At 38.0% G+C, this 21,671-nt stretch overlaps 1 protein-coding gene across 2 annotated transcripts in view; it reads left to right on the top strand.

Annotated features, from left to right (window-relative positions):
- The first annotated feature begins 2,293 nt into the window (after positions 1–2,293).
- stambpb (STAM binding protein b) overlaps positions 2,294–21,671 on the top strand; it is a 38,597-nt gene continuing 19,219 nt past the window's right edge. Inside the window, exon 1 of one of the 2 annotated variants that reach the window (XM_028799232.2) lies at positions 2,294–2,470. The gene's annotated coding sequence lies outside the window, so the exon portion shown is untranslated. Of the gene's footprint in view, positions 2,471–2,644; positions 2,919–21,671 lie in introns of those variants that run through there. The other variant, XM_028799240.2, reaches the window with a different exon arrangement.

Genomic DNA, 21,671 nt, shown 5'->3' with positions numbered 1-21,671 from the left:
GTAGATATCATATATATTTCTTGTTGGACTTTCATAAGAGTTACCCATAATTTCTTGGGATAAAAACGTTGATTCCTGCCTGAATAGTTAGTTAAACTCCAGTTAGACCACTGGGCTAGCAGTTCAATTTGGGGCTGGTTTATAATAAGCATAATGTTGGCTATTGGATTAAAACTGTGCCACACACAGGTAGCAGAAGTATTTCTAAATGATGAAATGGCTATCCTGCAAGGTTGCAGGGCTTGGAGGTTCTTGCTTTAAACAATTTTTTCAATACAATCCAGTTCCTATTATTAGATTAAGTAGACTTTATTAATCCCATTAGGAAATTATTGAAGGAAAAAAAGTCTTATAACAATCATTAATACCTGAGGAGGAAAGATGTGAGTACTGATGAGGCATGGATTTAAATAACCTAATTATGAACTAGCTTCTAAATAACTGAATAGTTACAGAAAAACACCTGAATCCACTGTCACCCTCCAGGACTGAATGCACTTCCTAAAGATTTCTAACTTACAGAAGGGTGCCAGCAGAAGATAATTTTTGTTCAGAACTCTGTTTTATCCGTGGCTGAAAAAGTGTATGTGAGGAAGACCAGTAGCACCGAGACCTTGTGACTTTCTGGCACTGTTATTCTATTACCTTATATTTCAGGTGATATAATGTGCCTCTCAAAGCAGTGGTTGGTAATGTTGCATCTGCCCAGTGTAAGTGGTGGAATCAGTTGTTATATTTCCCTTGGCTACAAATCTTTTTGTAAATGCAAATATTTATGCATCATTTAGTGGTGTATAGTGCTTTAGCGTACTTAATACACGAGTGAATGTTGTGCAACTCAAAATGACTTAACAGAGAAGGCCGTTCCATTATTGATGTTTTACAGAGATTACCAACCCATGTGCTTGGGTTAGTTATTTACTGTAAAGTATTCTTACATAGAACAGTTCAGGATATGCCCAATATAATTTACACATACATTTAGAATTAAAATGTAATGGGGGGGAAAGTCTTTAAATAGAGCCAACACCAGAAACATTCAGAAGATATAGGAACTAACTTAGCTAACAATCTTAACTAGAATGCGAATACAAAAAAAATATCTAAATGCAGTCAGCATTTATTTCTCCTCTGTAAACTCAAACTATTTAAAGCAGACAAGGACCTCATGTTCTCCTTTTATCGCAGTATGATTCAGTCTATCACGTTAAGTTTCATTGCCTGGTTTAGTGGTCTAACAACCCAAAATTTTAAAAAGCTCCAGCAGATTACTAAGCGTACAGCTAAAGTCATTGGGACTGGTGTTGATCTGGCAAGTGTGTGTTAGTGGACAATGCTAAAGAAACTAGAAATAATTTCAACTGAAGACAGACATCCATTACGTGTAGAGCTTAACTTCAGTAAATCAGGAAGAATAGTCGCTTTGAAAACCCACACAAACCACTCCAGAAATTCCTTTCTTCCTAGTGCCATATGACTTTTTAATAAGGAATATTGGAGAAAATGATTATGGTTTATTTATCCTGTAACATTTTTTGTTTAGATAGGCATTATCAAACTGCCTTACCTTAAACTGTTTTCTCTATTTGTTTCATTTCATTTCTTTCTGTCTTGTTATTAGTTGCAACTGAGAAGGCAAATTTCATGTTTTCTTGTGTAAACATGCCTAGATAAAGCAACCTTGAGCCTGGGAGATAATAATTTAACAGAACAATGAAAGCATACACAGTATTAAAATCTTTATTTTTATGTTTTATTCGGTGCATGCGTCAAGGGCAGTCGATATCTATTCATTCATCAGTAATAGTACCACAGGAACACTCCCGGGTCGGAACGCCAGTCGTCCATTGTAGGCAACTCTTATTAATATTTCTCGTTCCAATTAACATTTGCACTTACCCATCAGCATACATACGATCTATGGCAAGCCAAATTATCGATTCATTGAACAATCTGAATCATTTTATGAGACTGGATGAAATCCTGACGGCAAAATGACAGGAATAAATCTGCGAAAAATAGTACATTTGGGCAAGGCAGACACCAGAATAGATTTGGCACTCGACCTGATTGAAAATATGTAGACAATTTTAGAACATTTTAATGTAGACATAATACGTTTAAAAATGACGAGGAACTTAAGTGCATTTTCATTCCTCCTTTCTTTGTAAGGAGTTAATGTGCGTTCGATCTTTGCTCCGCGTAACTGACATACAGTACTCCTCAACGGGTTTTGAAAAGAAGCTTTTAGGAATATTGTACTTCCTGTGGAATCGTCGCTGCCTGTAGGGCACAAGGAAGGGATTGTGCAGCGTCGACGTCGATAAGGAGGAGAAACAGAAGGAAGTCGCCGGTGTGTGTCTCACTAAATAACTTGCGTTTGTCGGCTTGTGAACACGGCAGGCGGAAGACTATCGATTCATTTATTTTCTTCCGAGGTGCTGCATAAGCGTTAACTTTCTACTTAAAGGTCTGTACCTTTTTGATGTTTTATTTCTCTTCAGTTTCCCTTTAAGGGGCGTGGCGCAGAGGTTTTATGTTAAGGCTTATATTTGATGGTAAAAGGCGCCTTCGTGTTGCGAAAGAGTTGCGAGCAGGTTTGTGTTTGAAAGAATGGACCTTTGATATTTGTATCTGGATAAAATCAATACAGGATAAGTTTGTTTATAAAAGGAAATTAATTTAGTTTGCATGCCATTATCATAAAATATGTTTCTAATATCTCAAGAAAGAGGGTTTAGCGCGAAGAGTGCATCGTTGGTATTGATAGCTTTATTTAATTAACTACGAATTTTATTGGAAAAGCTTTCGGCCTGAAAGACGCGATACGTCCTTGGTCTCGAGTTTCTCCTATGACGGATTTAGCGAGTGCGAGAACGGCTATGCCAACTACGGAAGGACCGATTTTGTTCTAAAAGGTAAATGCAGCTAAACCAACTTGTCGGGGAATTACATACGAACTCGTTTTATGTTGTGTCTAAATATTGTTATCACCTACAAATCTGCCTTTATTTGATAGTGACCACAACTTGTAAGAAGGCTTTTATTGAAACGCGTTATTTTACCTCTCAGTAGAGACTGGACCTGCACTTTGTTTTAATTACTTTGTTGAGTTTAGCGGAATTGTTAATCGCCGCATTGCAAAACAATATTTTTCAGATGTAAATATTGGAAAATACATCCTCTATGAAGAAAAACCGGCGAAGACTGAACTTGCATCTTAACTAAGTTTCGTAAACGAAGTGGGACGAGAATCTAATAAATCCGTTTTGGAACCCAACGGTATCCAGTACCAGGTTGCAGAGGACTGGAGGCCGAGCAGCACTGGGTGCAGAACAGTAACCACCTTGGCATGGCACACTGACACACACCTCCACTTAGTCATGCTGGCCAGTGCTGGATCGGCAATTAACACGACACACCTTTGGCCACATCCTTGTCGACCTTTACAGATTCCATCTCGGGTTACCAGAAGTTGCGAATTTGATACCAATATCAGTAAAATTTCTCGCTACTCGACTCGATGACAAAGCACAAACTGGAATCTTTTTTTTTTCTATAAGATACCTCCATTATTCTGCTGAGTAATATTGTGCCTTTTTCTGTAATGGAATATAAAATACATAAACCGTGGTAATCGCAGTTGGTATATCCATCATATAGCTACCCAGCTCTTTTGTAATTAAACTAATAAAGGCTTTCATAAATATCAAAATACAAAGCAGGGCTTGAATTTTAATGTGTGATGGATCTGGTGATTCCTCCAGTACAACAACAAATGAGAGGAATTTTATCATCGTCATGGTATTTCAGCATAGGGTTTATAAAGGGTGATATCATCACGGACTAACAGATTCCAGTAATTGGAAAATACTTTTTAAAGTCAATACTAAAAGTAACAATTCAAATATTATCTGTGCTGTTGAACGAGTGAATTCCAAAATAATTAAGAATATTTTAATTTAAATTGCTTCAAGCTGCATTTGTAACAACATTCTTTTAAAATCTGGTTTGTAGGAGAATCTCTCTGTTAGGTTGTAAATTTATATTGACATCATTAGCTGGTTAGAAAAATCTTACTAAAGGGTCATTTTTAATAGATGAGACATTGATTCAATTTATAAATGAGTTTTCAACCCAGTGATTCCAAGGCTTATCATATGGAGAGGAGTAACACAAAGTGCCACAACAAGAAATACTGAGAAGAGAAACAGAATACAGGAGGCTTAGTAACAGTTTATAGTTACTGTAAATTACTTACTTTTGTACAGATTGCTAACAAATGCATTATGCACAGCTAATCAGTAACTCAAATCAAGATATACAATTACAGTATACTAAAGTAGCATGTGTTTAGATTGAAAAGTTAAGACCAAAGGGGCATGTCTTATATGAGCAGGCGGATCGATTCACAGCTTTTTATTTTATTAATCCTTGGAATCTTTAGCAGGTTTGTGTTACAGACCACCTGCACGAGCAGCTGTACTGCTTATATAGTAAGTTACACAAAAAAACAGTGCTTGAGATGGCAAGCTGTGGTTAAAAGAAGTCATTGATTATTACAACCGTCTGTTAAAATATTTACAGCTGGTGTAAAAATATGTACAGTGAAAAAGGGGAAGAAGAAAAAAATATAAAGTTCAATCATAAAAATGAAAAAAACAAAGGTGCAAAATCCCACTATTAAAGCAAAAAGGCTCTTACCCTTCTTAAAGGATACAATAGCAATAGACCCCCTTTTAAAATATTTACCAAAAAAAAAAAAATCAGATGCTGAATTCAGTCTCAGAACAACAATAATGCCCCTGAGACAAAAAATGAAACACAACAGGGGCCTGCCCTGTCTCATAGGAGTAAATATGTACAGTGAAAAAGGGGAAGAAGAAAAAAATATAAAGTTCAATCATAAAAATGAAAAAAACAAAGGTGCAAAATCCCACTATTAAAGCAAAAAGGCTCTTACCCTTCTTAAAGGATACAATAGCAATAGACCCCCTTTTAAAATATTTACCAAAAAAAAAAAAATCAGATGCTGAATTCAGTCTCAGAACAACAATAATGCCCCTGAGACAAAAAATGAAACACAACAGGGGCCTGCCCTGTCTCATAGGAGTATAAAAAGCTTATGTTAAACAGGTAGCCGCTGAGTCACGCAGCCTCTCCCTCTGTACTGTTTGCTTCAATCCACTATAACCTCTTCGAGGTCAGGTCAGCTGACCCCAGTCATTTTAAAAGACTGTCAACAATAACTCTTAAATTGAGTGCTGTTTTGGTAAAACTAACAGTTATTCCAGCTGAGTTAAAATGTGACAGAATATTGTTGAAGTCTACACTTTGTACCCTGATAAATAATGTTTTTGTTTTTTCTGCATTCTGAGATAGTAAGTCTCATCCATCCACTCCTTTATCTCACTGACACAATTAATTAAATACAAAATCCTTATGCAATGAAGAAGAGATTTTCCATTGTTCCAAGGTTAAATTTGCATTGTTCCTGTTTGCATCTGAGGTTCGGTAGCAGGTTGCAGTCTCTGCAGAGTTGGATGACATTCTGCCTACCCTTCTTTATTTACTGAATGACTTGACCGAGCCTTTGTGGGGCCATTTGAAAGGTGCTTTTCTGGACCTCACTTAAGTATTCCATGTATGGTCCTTTGTTTTAGCCACCAATCCGGCATCTGTCATTATGACTTAACTATCCACAGAGGTGGCACAGTAGTAGTGCTACCCCCTCGCAGTAAGGAGATCATGGGTTTGTGTCCCTGGTCCTCCCTGTGTGGTAGTGCTTTGAGTAGTGAGAAAATCGCTATATAAATGTAATAAATTATTATTATTACCTGAATCTCTGATTGAGTCTCGAGTCCCTCTTGGGAGACGTCTTTAACCAGATTTCTTCTGTTAACCATGGACTTTCATTTGCTGTTCTTGTGAGTTGCTTTAATTTGAAACACCATCTATATTTCAGCTATACCTCCTTGCAGCAAGCTTCACCATTGAGGTCCTGAACAGAGTTCACACTTTTACCACCTATGAGATGTTGGAGAATTTGTATTAATGGAGAGAGTTGAACTTCTTCAATTTGGAGACTCTCCCCGAACACTCGGACTGCCCCTTTGGTTTTCATAAGTTTGTTCAGTCTACACTCCTGCTGTTCTGTGCTCTGAGATCAAATGACACAACTAAAAAGTCAGACTCTGACCTTTGACCTTAGATATATATGTCACAGAAGCAAATAAGGAACTTTGCATTTGAACCTGGCGTTTATTGTAAGTAAGTGTCTTGAAATTCAACAGCTAATTTGCTTTTGGATTAGGTAAGCACTGCCTTTCATTTTTCATTTGCCCTTATATAGTCCATTTTATCAATAAGCCCACAAAACTGTCAAAATATAAAATTGCACAAAAAAGCTAAACACAACCATCATGCAATGCATAGCTATAGACTCGCATTTGAATAGGTTTGACTTTGCCTAGATATTTATAGTTTAAATAGATAGATACTTTATTAATCCCAAGGGGAAATTCACATACTCCAGCTGCAGCATACTGATAAAAAACAACATTAATTAAAGAGTGATAAAAATGTAGGTAAAAACAGACAATAACTTTGTATAATGTTAGCGTGTAACCCCCCGGGTGGAATTGAAGAGTCGCATAGTGTGGGGGAGGAACGATCTCCTCAGTCTGTCAGTGGAGCAGGACAGTGACAGCAGTCTGTCGCTGAAGCTGCTCCTCTGTCTGGAGATGATACTGTTCAGTGGATGCAGTGGATTTTCCATGATTGACAGGAGCCTGCTCAGCACCCGTCACTTGTGCTAATCTCTGGAGATTTTAATCATGTGATGCTGGACAAAATATTACCTGCCTTCTCCCAGTATGTGGATTGTAACACCCGGGGAAATAGGACTATTGACCTACTGTATGCAAACATCAAAGACGCATACAGCGCCACCCCGCTGCCTGCGCTTGGGAAAGCAGATCATAACCTGGTTCTGCTTCAACCTCACTACAAACCAAGAGTGAGAGAGCTACCTACAACCACACACTCATTCAGGAAGTCGTGTCCTGAGGCAGAGCAGGCTCTGAGTGACTGCTTTGGAAGTACGGACTGGGATATCCTGCAGGGATCATATAGTGAGAACATTGAGGAGGTTGTTGACTGCACTACTGACTACATCAACTTCTGTATGGACATTGTAGTTTCAGTAAGAGCAGTATGAACAGATCAATGTGCAACTATATCATATTAAGACAAGCTGGTAGCAGAAAAGTGAAGTACAAAAGTACACTCCAGCAGACATTTCATTATAAATGCTGACTTTTCCATATAGGATTGTGGTGTCAGTAGGCATTGCTGTTTTTAGCCCCAAGCCCAGTATATTTTGAATATTTTTTATGAGCATAAGCAGAGTCGGTCACATTTTTCCTATTTGCTGTTTGAATGGAGGTAACCCCATCATCAGCTGTCCACAAGGAATTTGCCTTTGCCCACCACTACCAACAGGGCTGTACACCATGGCTATGTTCTTGTTTTTAATGTGAGCATTTTAGGAGCATATTTCTGAAACATTCTGTTTGCTGTATCCTTTCAGAATAACTGATTCTGGGTAACCCTCACAAGAATTCCTTAGGCACATTAGCTCCTTCACAATAACAGGTTCTCAGTCTTGGGTTCCTTAAATCCCCCTTTTGTCTTTATATCAAGTATAAAAGTTTGTAAACATTTTAAATGAGACCAGTTCAGGGTCGCAGGGGACTTGAGCCTCTCTCAGCAGCTGAACAGGGCACCAGTGCATTGTATGACTCACTCACTCAAAGCCAATTTAAAACTGCCTTTTAACTTAATATACTGTCTTTTTAGATGTGAAAGGGAAATTCATGCATACATGGAGCGAACATGCAAGTTCTTCATAGACAGCGAGTGGCTGCAATATTTGAATTGGGGATCTTGTATTAGGCATTACTCAGACTTGCAAGTTATTATACCAACAAACCACTAACGCATCTTACTGTTTAATAAGTTTTACCACACAGAAGTGTTTTATTTATTTCACTTAAGCCTGTGGTTCTCAAGTCCAGTCCTAGCCCCACTGTGGCTGCAAGTTTTTGTTCCAACCAGTTTCCCAATCATTAAGTCACTTTTACCTTTAATTAATCAGATTCTTTAATTATATGTTGTTTTTATTTCCTCTCTCATTTTGCACTTTGTAAATTTAACACGTAATTTGCATAAGAAATTAAGGATTTTTTGTGTTTTTTCCATATTTTTAGATGCTTAACACATTAGGTAATTTTCTTTAAAATTCCTTTTTTTATTGTGGAATTTGCTCTCTTAATTGTATTGAAGTACTGACAGTCCATGATAAGCAGAGCAAAAAAGGAGCATTTGTTTTAATGCTAGTTAAACCCTGTATCATATCAGACTGCAGGATAATAAGCCATTGGTTTGGTTAGCGTTGTTGACTTACAGATGTAGCTTTCTGGGTTTGAGTCCCATTTGTTGGGTTTTTTTCTGGGTACCATGGTTTTAATCCTGTAGCCTAAAGGTGTGCGTTTAGAATGTTGGAAAGTTCTAAATTGTGGGAATGGTGTCTGCATTGGACTGGCACTCCGTTCATGACTGAGTTTTGCTACTTAGCTCATACTGCTTGGAGATGCAGTGGTCAATGCAAGCGTCTATTGAACTGAGTGGGTTTCTAAATATTATGTACTGTTTGTTCCTGAAAAAAATATTATTGTAAACTACATACAGTTTTATTAAATACAGATACCAAATGTGCATGTGAACAGAACACATTTCCTCTGTGCTAAGTAGCCAGTTTAACATTTCAAACAATAATAGGGATAGGTTTGACATAAAGTTGCTTAATCTTTTGCTATAAACAGTATCTAGCAATTCGCTAGCATGATATCCTGGATTTATGTGTCTGCATGTGTATTTTTGTTTTATTTATTTATTTATTTTTTTATTTAGCGCCTAAAAGCACACTGCTTTTAAGAGTAATCATACTGCCTGATGTATTACAGCAGCAAAAAGTTTGAACCAGGCCATATAATACAAAGCACCAGAAATTGTCCTCTAATATTTCTGGCCTAAATGCATAATTTACATATATTTAAACGAGGAACGTTCAAAATGTTTCCACACTTTTATATTTTCATTGGAAACGGTAAAGGCGGGAAGAGTAGTAATTGGGCATTAAAAATTTGGTTCGATGCTGGGAAAATTGCATCGCAAACAAAGGTGACTATGTAGAAAAGTAACGTAATTTTTTTTTTTTTAATTATTGATAAATATAGTTAAAAAAGGTTCGGAAATGTGTTGAATGTCCCTCGTATTTACTGTATTTCTGAAATATTCAGACCATTGTTTATACCGATTGGCCACAACATTAAAACTACTGACAGGTGAAGTGGATGACTTTGATTATCTCGTTACAATGGCACCCGACAAGGGTAGGATATATTAGGCTGCAAATGAACAGTCAGTTCATAAAGGTGATATGTTGGAAGCAGGAGAAATGGGCATGTGATAGAATCTGAGTGACTTTCAAAAGGACCAAATTGTGATGACGACTGAGTTAGTGTATTTCCAAAAAGAGATGGAAACAGGATGGATAGGAAGAATGCAAGTTGACGGAAACAGTGTGATGCTCTGGTCAATATTCTTCTGGGAATCCTAGGGTCTCTGCATTGTTGTGTATGTTACTTTGACATACACCACCTACATTTCTCCATGGAAGTGGTATTCCTTGATGGCAGTGGCCTCTTTCAGCAGGATAATGCACCATGCCAATCTGCAAAAATTGTTCAGGAATGGTTTGAGAATCGTGACAGAGAGTTCAGGGTGTTGACTTGGCTTCCATATTCCCCATATCTTAATCCGATCAAGGATCTGTAGGATGTGCTGGAAAAATAAGTCTGAACCATGGAGGCCCCTCCTCAGCAACTTACAGTGCATACAGTATATCATCTGCTGTTAATGTTTTGGTGCCAGATATCACTGGACATGTTCAGAGATCTTGTGGAGTCCAAGCCTTGGCTTGTCAGCTGTTTTGGTGACACAAAGAGTACCTACACAGTATTGGGCAGGTTATTTTAATGTTGTGGCTGATCAATATATATTTACTAAACTTATTTTTATTTTAAACATTTTTCTGATGGTTTGTTTAGTGTCCTATTTTAAAATGATACTTTTTTGATTTCAATTCAAGAAAGTGTGATTATAAGGTGGCAAGGAGCAGTCCTCCGTATCAATGATAACTCCAAGTATATCAAAGCATAGCAAAATTGTCCATTTTTGAAGGAACATTCAAATACAAGTATAACCAGAGCAAAATAACGGAACCATCTCCTTGGGCCTATTCGTGCCCATCTTTCAGGTGGGGTAGCCAGTCAAGTTACGCTTTGCTTGACTATTAAAAAAAATCCCTGTTTCTCTCCATCATGTTCTGTTAACAATGGCCTGACTTACTTCTACTAGTAAAGCTATCATCAGTACTCATTTCCTAGCTTTACTTTTTTGAGGTCATGGCTGTCCCACTTTTGCTTCTAAGAAAACACTGTAGAAAACTCTTCTGTTATCCCTTGGCTTCCTTCCCTGTACGCTGGAGCTTTCAAATACTTCAGAATGTTTACAGCTTCAAAGCTGCACACTGGCTAAGCACAGTTTCATACTTTTGTATGTGAATGTGCCTTCTTTGTTTGGTTTCTCTGTCTTATCTTTGTCTGTAAGGAGCTGGTCAGACTTCCCAGACATCCTTTCAATCTAGCTTTCTGGGATAAAATTGATCTCTTATGTAGTAAATACAGGGTGACACAAAAAAACGGGAACTTTTTTACAATCCAATAAAACTAGAAGTGATAAAAGAAATAAATTTTATTCATAGTAATTGAAACCTTAAAATTTGCCATTTACGAAAAATTGATAGAATTTATGATTTTTTAAAAATTACGTCTTTTAGATGGCGTCCTCCTGTACGAATACATTCTTGAAATCTGCTGTTGAGATTCTTCATTGACCGCTGCAACATCTCAGCTGGGATACTGCGAATTTCATCCCGAATTCTCTGTTTTAACTCATCCAGGGTTCTTGGTCGAGTCGTGTACACTTTATTCTTGAGGTAGCCCCACAAGAAAAAATCACAAATGGATAAATCTGGCGATCTAGGGGGCCAGGGAATGTTACCGAATCTTGAGATGACACGGTTACCGAACAATTCTCGCACAGCTTCCATTGATTGCCGTGCAGTGTGTGATGTCGCTCCAACCTGTTGAAACCAGGTTTCTTGAACGTGTGAAAAGTTGTTCAATTCAGGTGTAACGAAAGTTTGTAACATCTCCACGTAACGATCCGCATTGACAGTTATTGTGTTTCCCTGTTCATTTTCGAAAAAATGCGGTCCGATAATCCCATGTGATGAAACACCACACCATACGAGCACTTCTTGGTCGTCCTGTTGGTTTTTTTCTTTAGGGCAGATCCAGTCTCTTCAAACTTATTAATCCAACCTTTTATCGCGTGTTTTGACGGAACGACACCATGACGTCCTAAATTATAAAAACGTCGAAACTCCCTCTGCGCAGCTTCCAAACTATCATTGTTTTTATAAAACATTTTTATGGCTAACGCACGCTGTTGCCCGTTCCACTGATCCATGATTACTAAAATGGCAGAGTGTTTACTTGCTAAATGTCACTAACCCGCAGTGCTACCACCTGCTAATGGCTACCAATACGCATTTCAAAAATTCCCGTTATTCTGTGTCACCCTGTATAAGGTTGAACACCCACATAATTAATATAATTGCAGGAATTTTTACATGTATGTTTCATATTGTTATTTTCATCATTAGAATAGTGACATTACTGTGTTATTTCACAGTGATATTTGCAGCCATATTGTATATAGCAGTGATGTCCATAGCTAGATACTTTGCCTTAGTAGCAAAGTGCTTCTCACACTGTCTGTTCTTTTGGCTCTAACTTCAGTTCCTGTTTTATGATTTTCTGTTGAAAGTTGGTTTTGTTTGATCTTTTTGTTTTACGATCCCAGCCTGACACCTCTTTGCCAGCCCAGTTTTTTGTGATTTTATTTTCATCACAAAAATCTTTCCAATTTGCATGGTTGGATGCTCTTTAAAGGTGAGATCATAACAACGTACGTTCCAGAGTGTCATTCTGTTTTCAATACTGGTGCCTTTGCTTGTTGTCCTTTCAGAGCACACAGTACACATGCAGGACATGCCAGTTCCTAACAGCCTCCAATGGCATATGTAGCTCCTCCTCTCCTGCACTCTCTTCTTCTCCTATTGATGAGTGAGTGGTGCAGGACTTTCCACAGCACTTTGTAAGGCTATCATTCATATCTGAATTTTGAATACATTTAAATGTATATTACATTTTGAATATGCACAATTCATATAGTCTAACTGTAGAATGAAGAACATCAAATTTTACGGGAAAGGCCATATACCCAGGGTAATAAGTATTGACAAGTGCTTGATTAAAACTGTCGCATATGTTTTTTTTTTCCATGGCATGGTGTGACCACAAACCTTAATGTTCTAGACTGAATTGCTGAAAGTTTGGATTTTTATATCCAAGAAGAAACACTTCAAAATGACTTGGTTAGCAGCACCTGGCTCTGGTTACCTTCTGATATAGAAGCAGTAAGGGTGTACTAACTTTTTCACCCATGTCATATGTGTATTTAATGTTTTTTTGTTGTTGTATTAGGAGTAAAAAAGAAAATTTGTAATGTATTTTATTAGGGATGCACGATAATATCGGATTTATATTTGTATCGGCAGATAATGGGTTAAAATAATTTTATCGGCATCGGACCGATGACTAAATTGGACCGATAATTCGAACCGATATTGATGACGCATTCACTGTGTTCCGGATGTGCCGGACGTTTAGGCGACGCTGGGCTACTGTGCGAAAATGTCTGCGGTGTGGAAGTTTTTCAAAGTGAGTGAGAGTGACATAAAATATGCCATTTGCAACACTTGTTTGACTAATGTTTTGCGTGGAGGGACCAAAGTGCGAAATTTCAATACCATCAACTTAATTACACACTTGAAGACACGCCATCCCGACAAATATACAGAATTCCTCAGAGCAAAAGAGGAGAATCCTGTGCCACCACGCACAAAATCAAAAACTGCTGTTAATCAACGTGTTGATCAGTTACTTGAAAAATCAAAGAAATTTGATAAAGACAACCCTAAAGCTAAAACAATTACTGCAAAGGTGATGGAATTTATTGCTCTGGACGATCAGCCATTTTCTGTTGTCGAAGATACAGGATTTCGAAGGCTGCTTGAGTATCTCGAGCCCCGTTACCAGATACCCAGTCGCCGTTATTTTTCGGACATAGCGCTTCCAGAGTCGCATAAAATTGTGGAAAGTCATGTGCACACACTCCTTGCTGAAGATGTCACAGCCATAAGCTTTACCACTGATATATGGACATCTGATATGAGTGCTATTAGTATGCTTAGTTTAACAGCTCAGTGGATCGACCGCAAGTTTGAATTGCAGAAAGCAATCTTGCACGCCCAAGAATGCTCCGGATCACACACGTGTGCTGCACTCTCTGTAGCTTTTAAAAGAATGTTTGAAACATGGAAAATACCCAAAGAGAATGTTCATGTAGTATTACGAGACAATGCACGCAACATTGCAAAGGCTATGGAGGAATGCGGGATCCCAAGTTTGCCATGTATGGCTCATACTTTACAGCTTGCCGTGAACGATGGCGTACTATCCCAGCGCAGTGTCTCTGATACAATAGCGATCGGCAGAAAAATAGTCGGTCACTTTAAGCATTCACAATTAGCCAACTCGCGTCTCAAAACTATACAAACTGAACTTGGTATGCAGCCGAAAATGCTTCAGCAAGATGTTTCGACTAGATGGAGCAGCACATTCTATATGCTGCAAAGCTTGCTGGAGCTGAAAAGAGCCCTTGGGGCTTATGCCTCCGATTTTGAGTTACCTGCAACTCTAACGCCTAATCAGTGGGGTTTGATCGAGAACATAATCACACTCCTTGCTCCATTTGAACAACTGACAAAAGAAATTTGCCAGTCTGAAGCCTTGGCTTCTAACATTATTCCCTCAATTAATGCCTTAAAACGACTGTTGACTAAAAGTGCTCATACTGACTTCGGAGTCAAAACCAGTAAAAGCGCTCTCTTGGAGGCTGTAAACAATCGTTTCATTGAGATTTACAAAGAATCCACGTACTGTGTTGCCACTATTGTAGACCCGAGATACAAAGACCGCTATTTCGATGCAGATGTAAAATCACTGCCATTCAAAATGTTGCAAGCTCAGGTGGAACTTGCATCGAACGAAATGCAGACGACTGAATCACAGATAGATGGTCCACAAAAGAAAAGGGCCAAGAGAAATGACGAAGTGGCTTGCACGCTCTTCGAAATGTACAACGAAATTCTTGAAGAGAACACATTGATGCCTCGGGAAAACAGCCAGATGACAACAGAGGTGAGTTAAAAAAAAAAAGCTCTGTGGAGATCTTTACAACATTGTTTTAAGTAAATAACATGGGCTGTCGGATATAATATCACTATTCTAACATAATTCGAATGTATACAAAATCTTGGAAGGCAAGAAAGAAAAACGGCAATCGAATGTAAAAAGAGCAGTTGTTGGTTTTACCTCGCACTAACTTTGGCTTCATGTTACTTAAGACGTGCTGGACACTTTTGTGGGATTTACAGATCTGTTTTTGCACGTAAGTTTTTAGGATCAGTCTATGCGTATTTCTAAATTGTTAACCCATATTGTTATTAGTCATTAGTTAAACGGTCGGCATCTTCTGTGTTAAACACAACCATTTTAAAGATTGCTAGTTTTCATCAAGCGACTGAGCCAACTATAGCCTATGCTTCTTTGCTTCATATTGTTGTTCGGTGCGTGTTAACTAAATAGTTTCATAAATAAACAAACTCGTTTTACATTTTTTTGTTACTTTGAAAAATGCTGTCTGCTAATAATTGATTATAATACTTTGTTGAGGTCTTTCAAGTATTTTGTGTAACATTTAATACACTTGTTTCATTTGTAAAACACTTAAAGGGTCACAATGCTTCAGTTTATTTACTATAAAAAATAGACAAAGGGATATAAGGTCCTCTGGCCTCTAGGAAAAAAAGAAAAAAAATGACTGCATTTACTTTGTTTGAGCAATCACTGACAATTTTGTTTGTTTTTCTTTTGAACGTTGTCTTTAGAAAGTGCCAGTGCGGTTTGTGTCTTACTTCTCTTTGCGTTGCTTTTTGTGGGACAGCCAATCACATTCATGGAAGACACTGTTTTCAACTGAGTCTCTTAAGCAATAATGAGCAACTTGTAAGCAGATCATGATCATGCCCAATGCGTCGATCGTGTTGCATTAAAAAAAAAAATTTTTTTTAAACGTTAGTCTATCATATATCCTCCCTATGGCATCTGCCACTTGATTGACATACAGGGCGGCCAGTCTGAGATCTCTTTTCTTCTAACACACTAGTCATCCCGCACTCACGATCAAACGCGCGAGCTACTGCAAAACTCCGGCTGTTGATCTAGTTAGCCTTCCAATTTATATCGACTAAAGAAGGGATTTTTAAAAAAAAAATTTGTTTGGGCAGGGTATGGGCTGGATGTGGAATTGGAAGAGGATTTTTTACTCACAATGTCACAATCGAAGTGCGTTTGTCTGATATGTCAATCTATCATTGCTATTCCAAACAAGGAAAATGTGGAAAGGCACTTTCGGACTGTTCATAAAAACTACGAAACTGACTTCCTTCCGAAAAGCGATCCGAGAAAGAGAAAGGAGAGGGAACTAAAATCGCCGTTAATCGGACAGCCGTCATTTTTCACATTCAGCTGAAGTCTGAGGCTCATGGACAGTTTTGGAACTTACTCACAGAGAAAAAGTTCCCAAAAATGAGGAAATGTGCTGCCTCCTTGACTGTATTATTCGGCTCTACTTATTTATGCGAGTCAGCCTTTTCCCATGTGAATATTATTAAATCCAAGTACTGTAGTGACCATAAATGTATTGAATTGTTATTGTGCCATAAGGGTTATTCAGTTATGCAAGGTATGACAACATATATTTTATGTATAATGTATACTCAGTATATATATATATATATATATATATATATATATATATATATATATATAATTTTTAATGTAGGTAGATCATTTCGATCTGGTCATTTTAAAAGTAGCTCGCAAGCCGAAAAAGTGTGGACACCCCTGATCTACAGTGAAAAGCAAAAATATTAATAATAAAATGTTTCAAAAAACAGCAAATACAATACAGACATGCATTCAATTCAAATGCCATATACTTTTTTTTATTGTAAGGATTCTAATCTTAATCTGACAGCCCTGGTAAAAGCCAAAATGCAGATCTATCTTTTAGATATGAAAGATGACACAGAATATAATATTGTATATGTATGCATGCTACTTGGCAGGTGCAGGGATTTCTTTCTGAAGCACCAATCCCGAGGAATGAAAATCCACTGAAATATTGGAACAACAACTGGAGTCGGTTTCCTACCATTGCCAAAGTAGCACGCAAGTTCCTGTTAGCCCCATGTACTAGCGTGGATAGCGAGAGATTATTCAGTTTGGCTTCTAATGTGATCAACGAAAAGAGAAACAGAATTTCCTGTGGCAAGGTAGAGATGCTCTTGTTCGTTAAGAAAAACCTCCCCATCATGCTTAAAAAATAGAAAAGAATGATAAGCCTCCAGAAAAAAAAAGTTACTTATTTCTTTACTGTTGTACGCTTTTCTGATTTTTAAAATTATAGATTGGTTAGATTTATTCCATCAAAAAAGAAAGAAAAAATGTTACGTGGTAAACTATTTAATACTGCAGACTGTAAAACAAAGGATCAGATAGCCAGTCAAATGTGATTGAGCAGAAGCCATTTTAATGATTGTAAATAATCTGCAAAAGTTGTTATTCTTAAGTTGTATTGCTTATTTCATTGAAATTGTACATTTTACCATTTTTTTTCAGTTTTCATTTTTTCGATTATTGTTGAATTTGTTGTATTTGTTCCATCAAAAAGAAAGAGAAAAGTTATTTAAAGCAAAAACCTGTAGAACTGTTACCCATATAACCAACAGGTAGCCAGCTAAATGTGGCAGATATCATTTGTTTTTAATGATTGAATGTGGTGTGCAAAATTGTTATACAAATAAATGTTCACTTTGTCTGTAATTCTTGTCCAGACAGATCAAGTCTAATTTTTCTCTGTATCTTATAAATATGTATATCGGCAGCAGTATCGGCATCGGCAGATAAGTACATAGACATTATCGGATATCGGCATCGGCCCAAAATTCCCATATCGGTGCATCCCTATATTTTATTTTTGTCACCTGAAGTAGGATTTACCTTACATCCCACACAGGATGACAGTAAGTTACATGCTGATATGCAAAACCATAGAAATATGAGGGTGTACTTACTTTTACAAAAGACTGTAGTTCCATGTTTCAGGGAAAAACTAGCAACTTATAGAAACATCAGTTAGTTGACTGTTCTTAGGATAAACACAGTTGTATATTTAGGAAGAGAGCAGGAGGTAGAAATCTCTAGCATTCCTAGTTGGCTTTGTGAAGGACTGTGCTTTTAAAAAGTATTTACCACATTCATCCAAGACCTGCAGTATGCCTAACTTCACATAGGTTCTTAAAGTGAGTATATTAATACTGCTTTATACTGTGCTGTGCTCATACTTGGTCAAATGCAAAGCACGCGTTAGCTCTTTAGTATTACATAAATACTATTAGGGAAAAAAATAAATGAATAGAAATGTGACGTTTTGCTTAACACAGTGTTTCCCAACCTCAGTCCTGGGGGCACACTGTGGCTGCAGGGTTTTGTTCCAACCAGATTCCTAATTAGTGAAAACACCTGATAACACTGAATTCAATTAATTAGCTGATATTAGTTTTCTTTTATTCTTCATTCAGAAAAGCACAGCAGCATGATTTTTACATTTATAAGACATTTAAAAATATTTCTGCTTTTGCTATAGATTTAAATGCTTAACTCTCTTTTGATGGTTTCATTATATTTTGCCCTTTCTCTGTGCAGTGTTTCCCCTTCGTTGTATCTTATTAATGACAATTAAAAATGAGTAGAGCATACACGCTGACAAACACTGAACAATCAAAGGCTGCAACTACTTTAGCATCAGACCCACTAATTAGTACATAATGGATTAATTAAACAATTAGAACACCTAGAAAAGTAGAATGAAATTCAAGATGAAAATATTGTTAAAAAGAAAAAATATATATTATTCCCATATAACTGCTTGGTACATTTTAATATATATATATTTTTACCAAACTTAGTTTTCTAATTTCTGTATTGTTCCCAAAACACAGAAGTTGGGAAATAACACATCACTTAATTAGCCCAGGAGTCCAATAAAAACAGAAGCTGGTTGGAACAAAAACCTGCAGCCACAGTGTGCCCCTAGGACCGAGTTTGGGAAACACAGGTTTAACATTAGTTACATGACCTGAACATGTAATAACTTTTAGTCTGTGTACACAAGATGCAGGCCTCTCAAACAGGAATATACAGTACATTGAGCCACCATAATTCTTATCCCACAGTTGAATACCCATCCATCCATCCATTTTCCAACCCGCTGAATCCGAACACAGGGTCACGGGGGTCTGCTGGAGCCAATCCCAGCCAACACAGGGCACAAGGCAGGGAACCAATCCCGGGCAGGGTGCCAACCCACCACAGGACACACACAAACACACCCACACACCAAGCACACACTAGGGCCAATTTAGAATCGCCAATCCACCTAACCTGCATGTCTTTGGACTGTGGGAGGAAACCGGAGCGCCCGGAGGAAACCCACGCAGACACGGGGAGAACATGCAAACTCCACGCAGGGAGGACCCGGGGAGTGAACCCGGGTCCCCAGATCTCCCAACTGCGAGGCAGCAGCGCTACCCACTGCGCCACCGTGCCACAGTTGAATACAATATATTTAAATACATTTCATACTTGAGATTTGAATATGAAACGCTGAAAGGTCAAGTATAGACTAAAGTAACAGGATCTTAGAGCAGCACCCAGGTGGCAAAGGGCTATCTTCTTGCTCCTGGCAGCCTTTTTCCAGGTGGGCACTCTTTACAAGAGAATAAACTTTGTCTGATTGCTTGATTTAAATGGTTTGGTAATTAAACCTTACGTTTAATGTTAGGTTCATTTTATTTTATATGTATGGTTTTACCTTCCAGATCATTCTGTGGAACTGCTAGAAGATACTAATGTACTTTTTACCAAGAAAGATGCAGAATTGATCTGAATTTGCAAAATTAGTAGACACTGTTTCTTTTATCTGCAGTAACTAACCATTCAAAGTCTTGCCAGCTAAAATTTTAAAAAGGTGTTGTCTGTACAGTTTTTCTCAAACAGTGCAGCCATCTTTCTTGGTTAGACAATGTAAATTTTTCAGATAGAGAAAAAGAGAGCAAGCATTTGAGAAGTCTTGTAACAAATTGTGGGAAATTGTAGTGGCTGAATTAATATATGACCATATTAGTTATATATGTCATCCCATTAAAGATGGGATGTCAAGAGAACCCCTAATATCTTCTCCACAAAATGATAGGATATAACTGGAACCACAAAAATACCTGAAAGGGAAAGTAAAAAGTGAGGAACTTGAGCTGCTAAGGGAGCAAGAAAAATGAATAGAAATTGGTATTCATGCAAAGCAGTTAACTGAGGAGATAGAATACATCAGCCAGAAAGAACATGTCTTACTCAAATACACTGAGGAATGCAGCTCACGAAGAGCCATTATAATTTGAACTATGGAAACGAAACTACGGAATAAAACGAGAAAGAAACATTTGAATAGTTAAAACATTGGTAATTGTGGCAAATGCTTCCAGTAAATGCTTTTTTTTTTCATTTTAAAGTGTATCTCTTGAAAATACTTTAGGGATGCTGCAGATATAGTCTGAAGTTGCTATTCTGCATTTTAAATGGTCTTTTTTAAAGCGTTGCCTTATTTTATAGTTTATTAGTTAACACTAGAATTACCAGAGCCTACAAAAAAACTTGTAGATCTGGCCCACCTTAAATCCCATCGCACCTCTCTGTCAGCGTCTTTTGTCCTGTAAATGTGCCGATAAAGACAAGCAGCAAGCAGCCTGCTATTCCATCCCCCAACCGCCGCAGATTGTGCACAAAGTTCTCCCAGCCCATGCCTTGATTATCTGGGAGTGAAGTGCTGGAGTTTTAGAGTGGAAATAATAGATCGTTATTTGGAACAAATTAATTTCATGTGTGTTCCGTTTCTATAATAATCTATGTAAACACATTGTTAAAACAAAAACATTTTTCATATTTTAGTAGTAAATGACAAAATGTTGGCATAAACTATATAATGTGTGAAGCCTGAAGTCCAAAGATCACATAAACACTTTCACATAAGGTTCACGGACGATACAACAGCTTCTGTGGCATAGTGGTAAGGTCTGCTGACTTGTAATCAAGAGTTCCCGGTTCGATCCCGACTGACTCCTATATTTACCGTTTTCAGTAGTGAGCTGCTCTTATTGTTAATATTATACAGTACACACATACACTTGGTTTGCGTCTGTAGTAGACGGTGTACATTTATAGTACTTGTAAAAGTTACCTTTTTTTCTTCACTTTTATTCTCTCAGTCACAATCACTACCACCCCCCCAGAGATCTGACACTGTTAGTTTTTATTTGAAACTGGGAATAACTGTAGATGTGAGTGGTGTTTTGAGGCAATGGAACTGGACATTCTCTGATCTGGAGGGATAAAAGCTGACACACAAACGCTGGTGAATCTGCCTTCTTTGTATCTCACCGTCACTTGATTTTTTTTTATTCACTTTGAGTGTTCCTGCTCATGCTGAATTGAGGCACAAATCTGGGGAAGGTTACAGAAAAATTTCTGCTGCTTTGAAGGTCCCAATGAACACAGTGGCCTCCATCATGCGTAAGTGGAAGAAGTTCAAAACCACCAGGAGTCTTCCTAGAGCTGGCCGGCCATCTAAACTGAGCAATCTGGGGAGAAGGGCCTTAGTCATGGAGGTGACCAAGAACCTGATGGTCACTCTGTCAGAGCTCCAGAGGTCCTCTGTGGAGAGAGGAGAACCTTCCAGAAGGACAACCATCTCTGCAGCAATCCACCAATCAAGCCTGTATGGTAGAGTGGCCAGACGGAAGCCACTCCTTAGTAAAAGGCACATGGCAGCCCGCCTGGAGTTTGCCAAAAGACACCTGAAGGACTCTCAGACCATGAGAAAGAAAATTCTCTGGTCTGATGAGACAAAGATTGAACTCTTTGGTGTGAATTCCAGGCGTCACGTTTGGAGTTAACCAGGCACTGCTCATCACCAGGCCAATACCATCCCTATAGTGTAGCATGGTGGTGGCAGCATCATGCTGTGGGGATGTTTTTCAGCGGCAGGGACTGGGAGACTAGTCAGGATAAAGGGAAAGATGACTGCAGCAATGTACAGAGACATGCTCCAGAGCGCTCTTGACCTCAGACTGGTGCGATGGTTCGTCTTTCAGCAGGACAACTACCCTACGCACACAG

This window comes from Erpetoichthys calabaricus, chromosome 1 (assembly GCF_900747795.2).
Source record: "Erpetoichthys calabaricus chromosome 1, fErpCal1.3, whole genome shotgun sequence".
In the NCBI taxonomy this organism is placed as follows: domain Eukaryota; kingdom Metazoa; phylum Chordata; class Cladistia; order Polypteriformes; family Polypteridae; genus Erpetoichthys; species Erpetoichthys calabaricus.
This window is presented reverse-complemented; position numbering and strand designations above follow the sequence as displayed.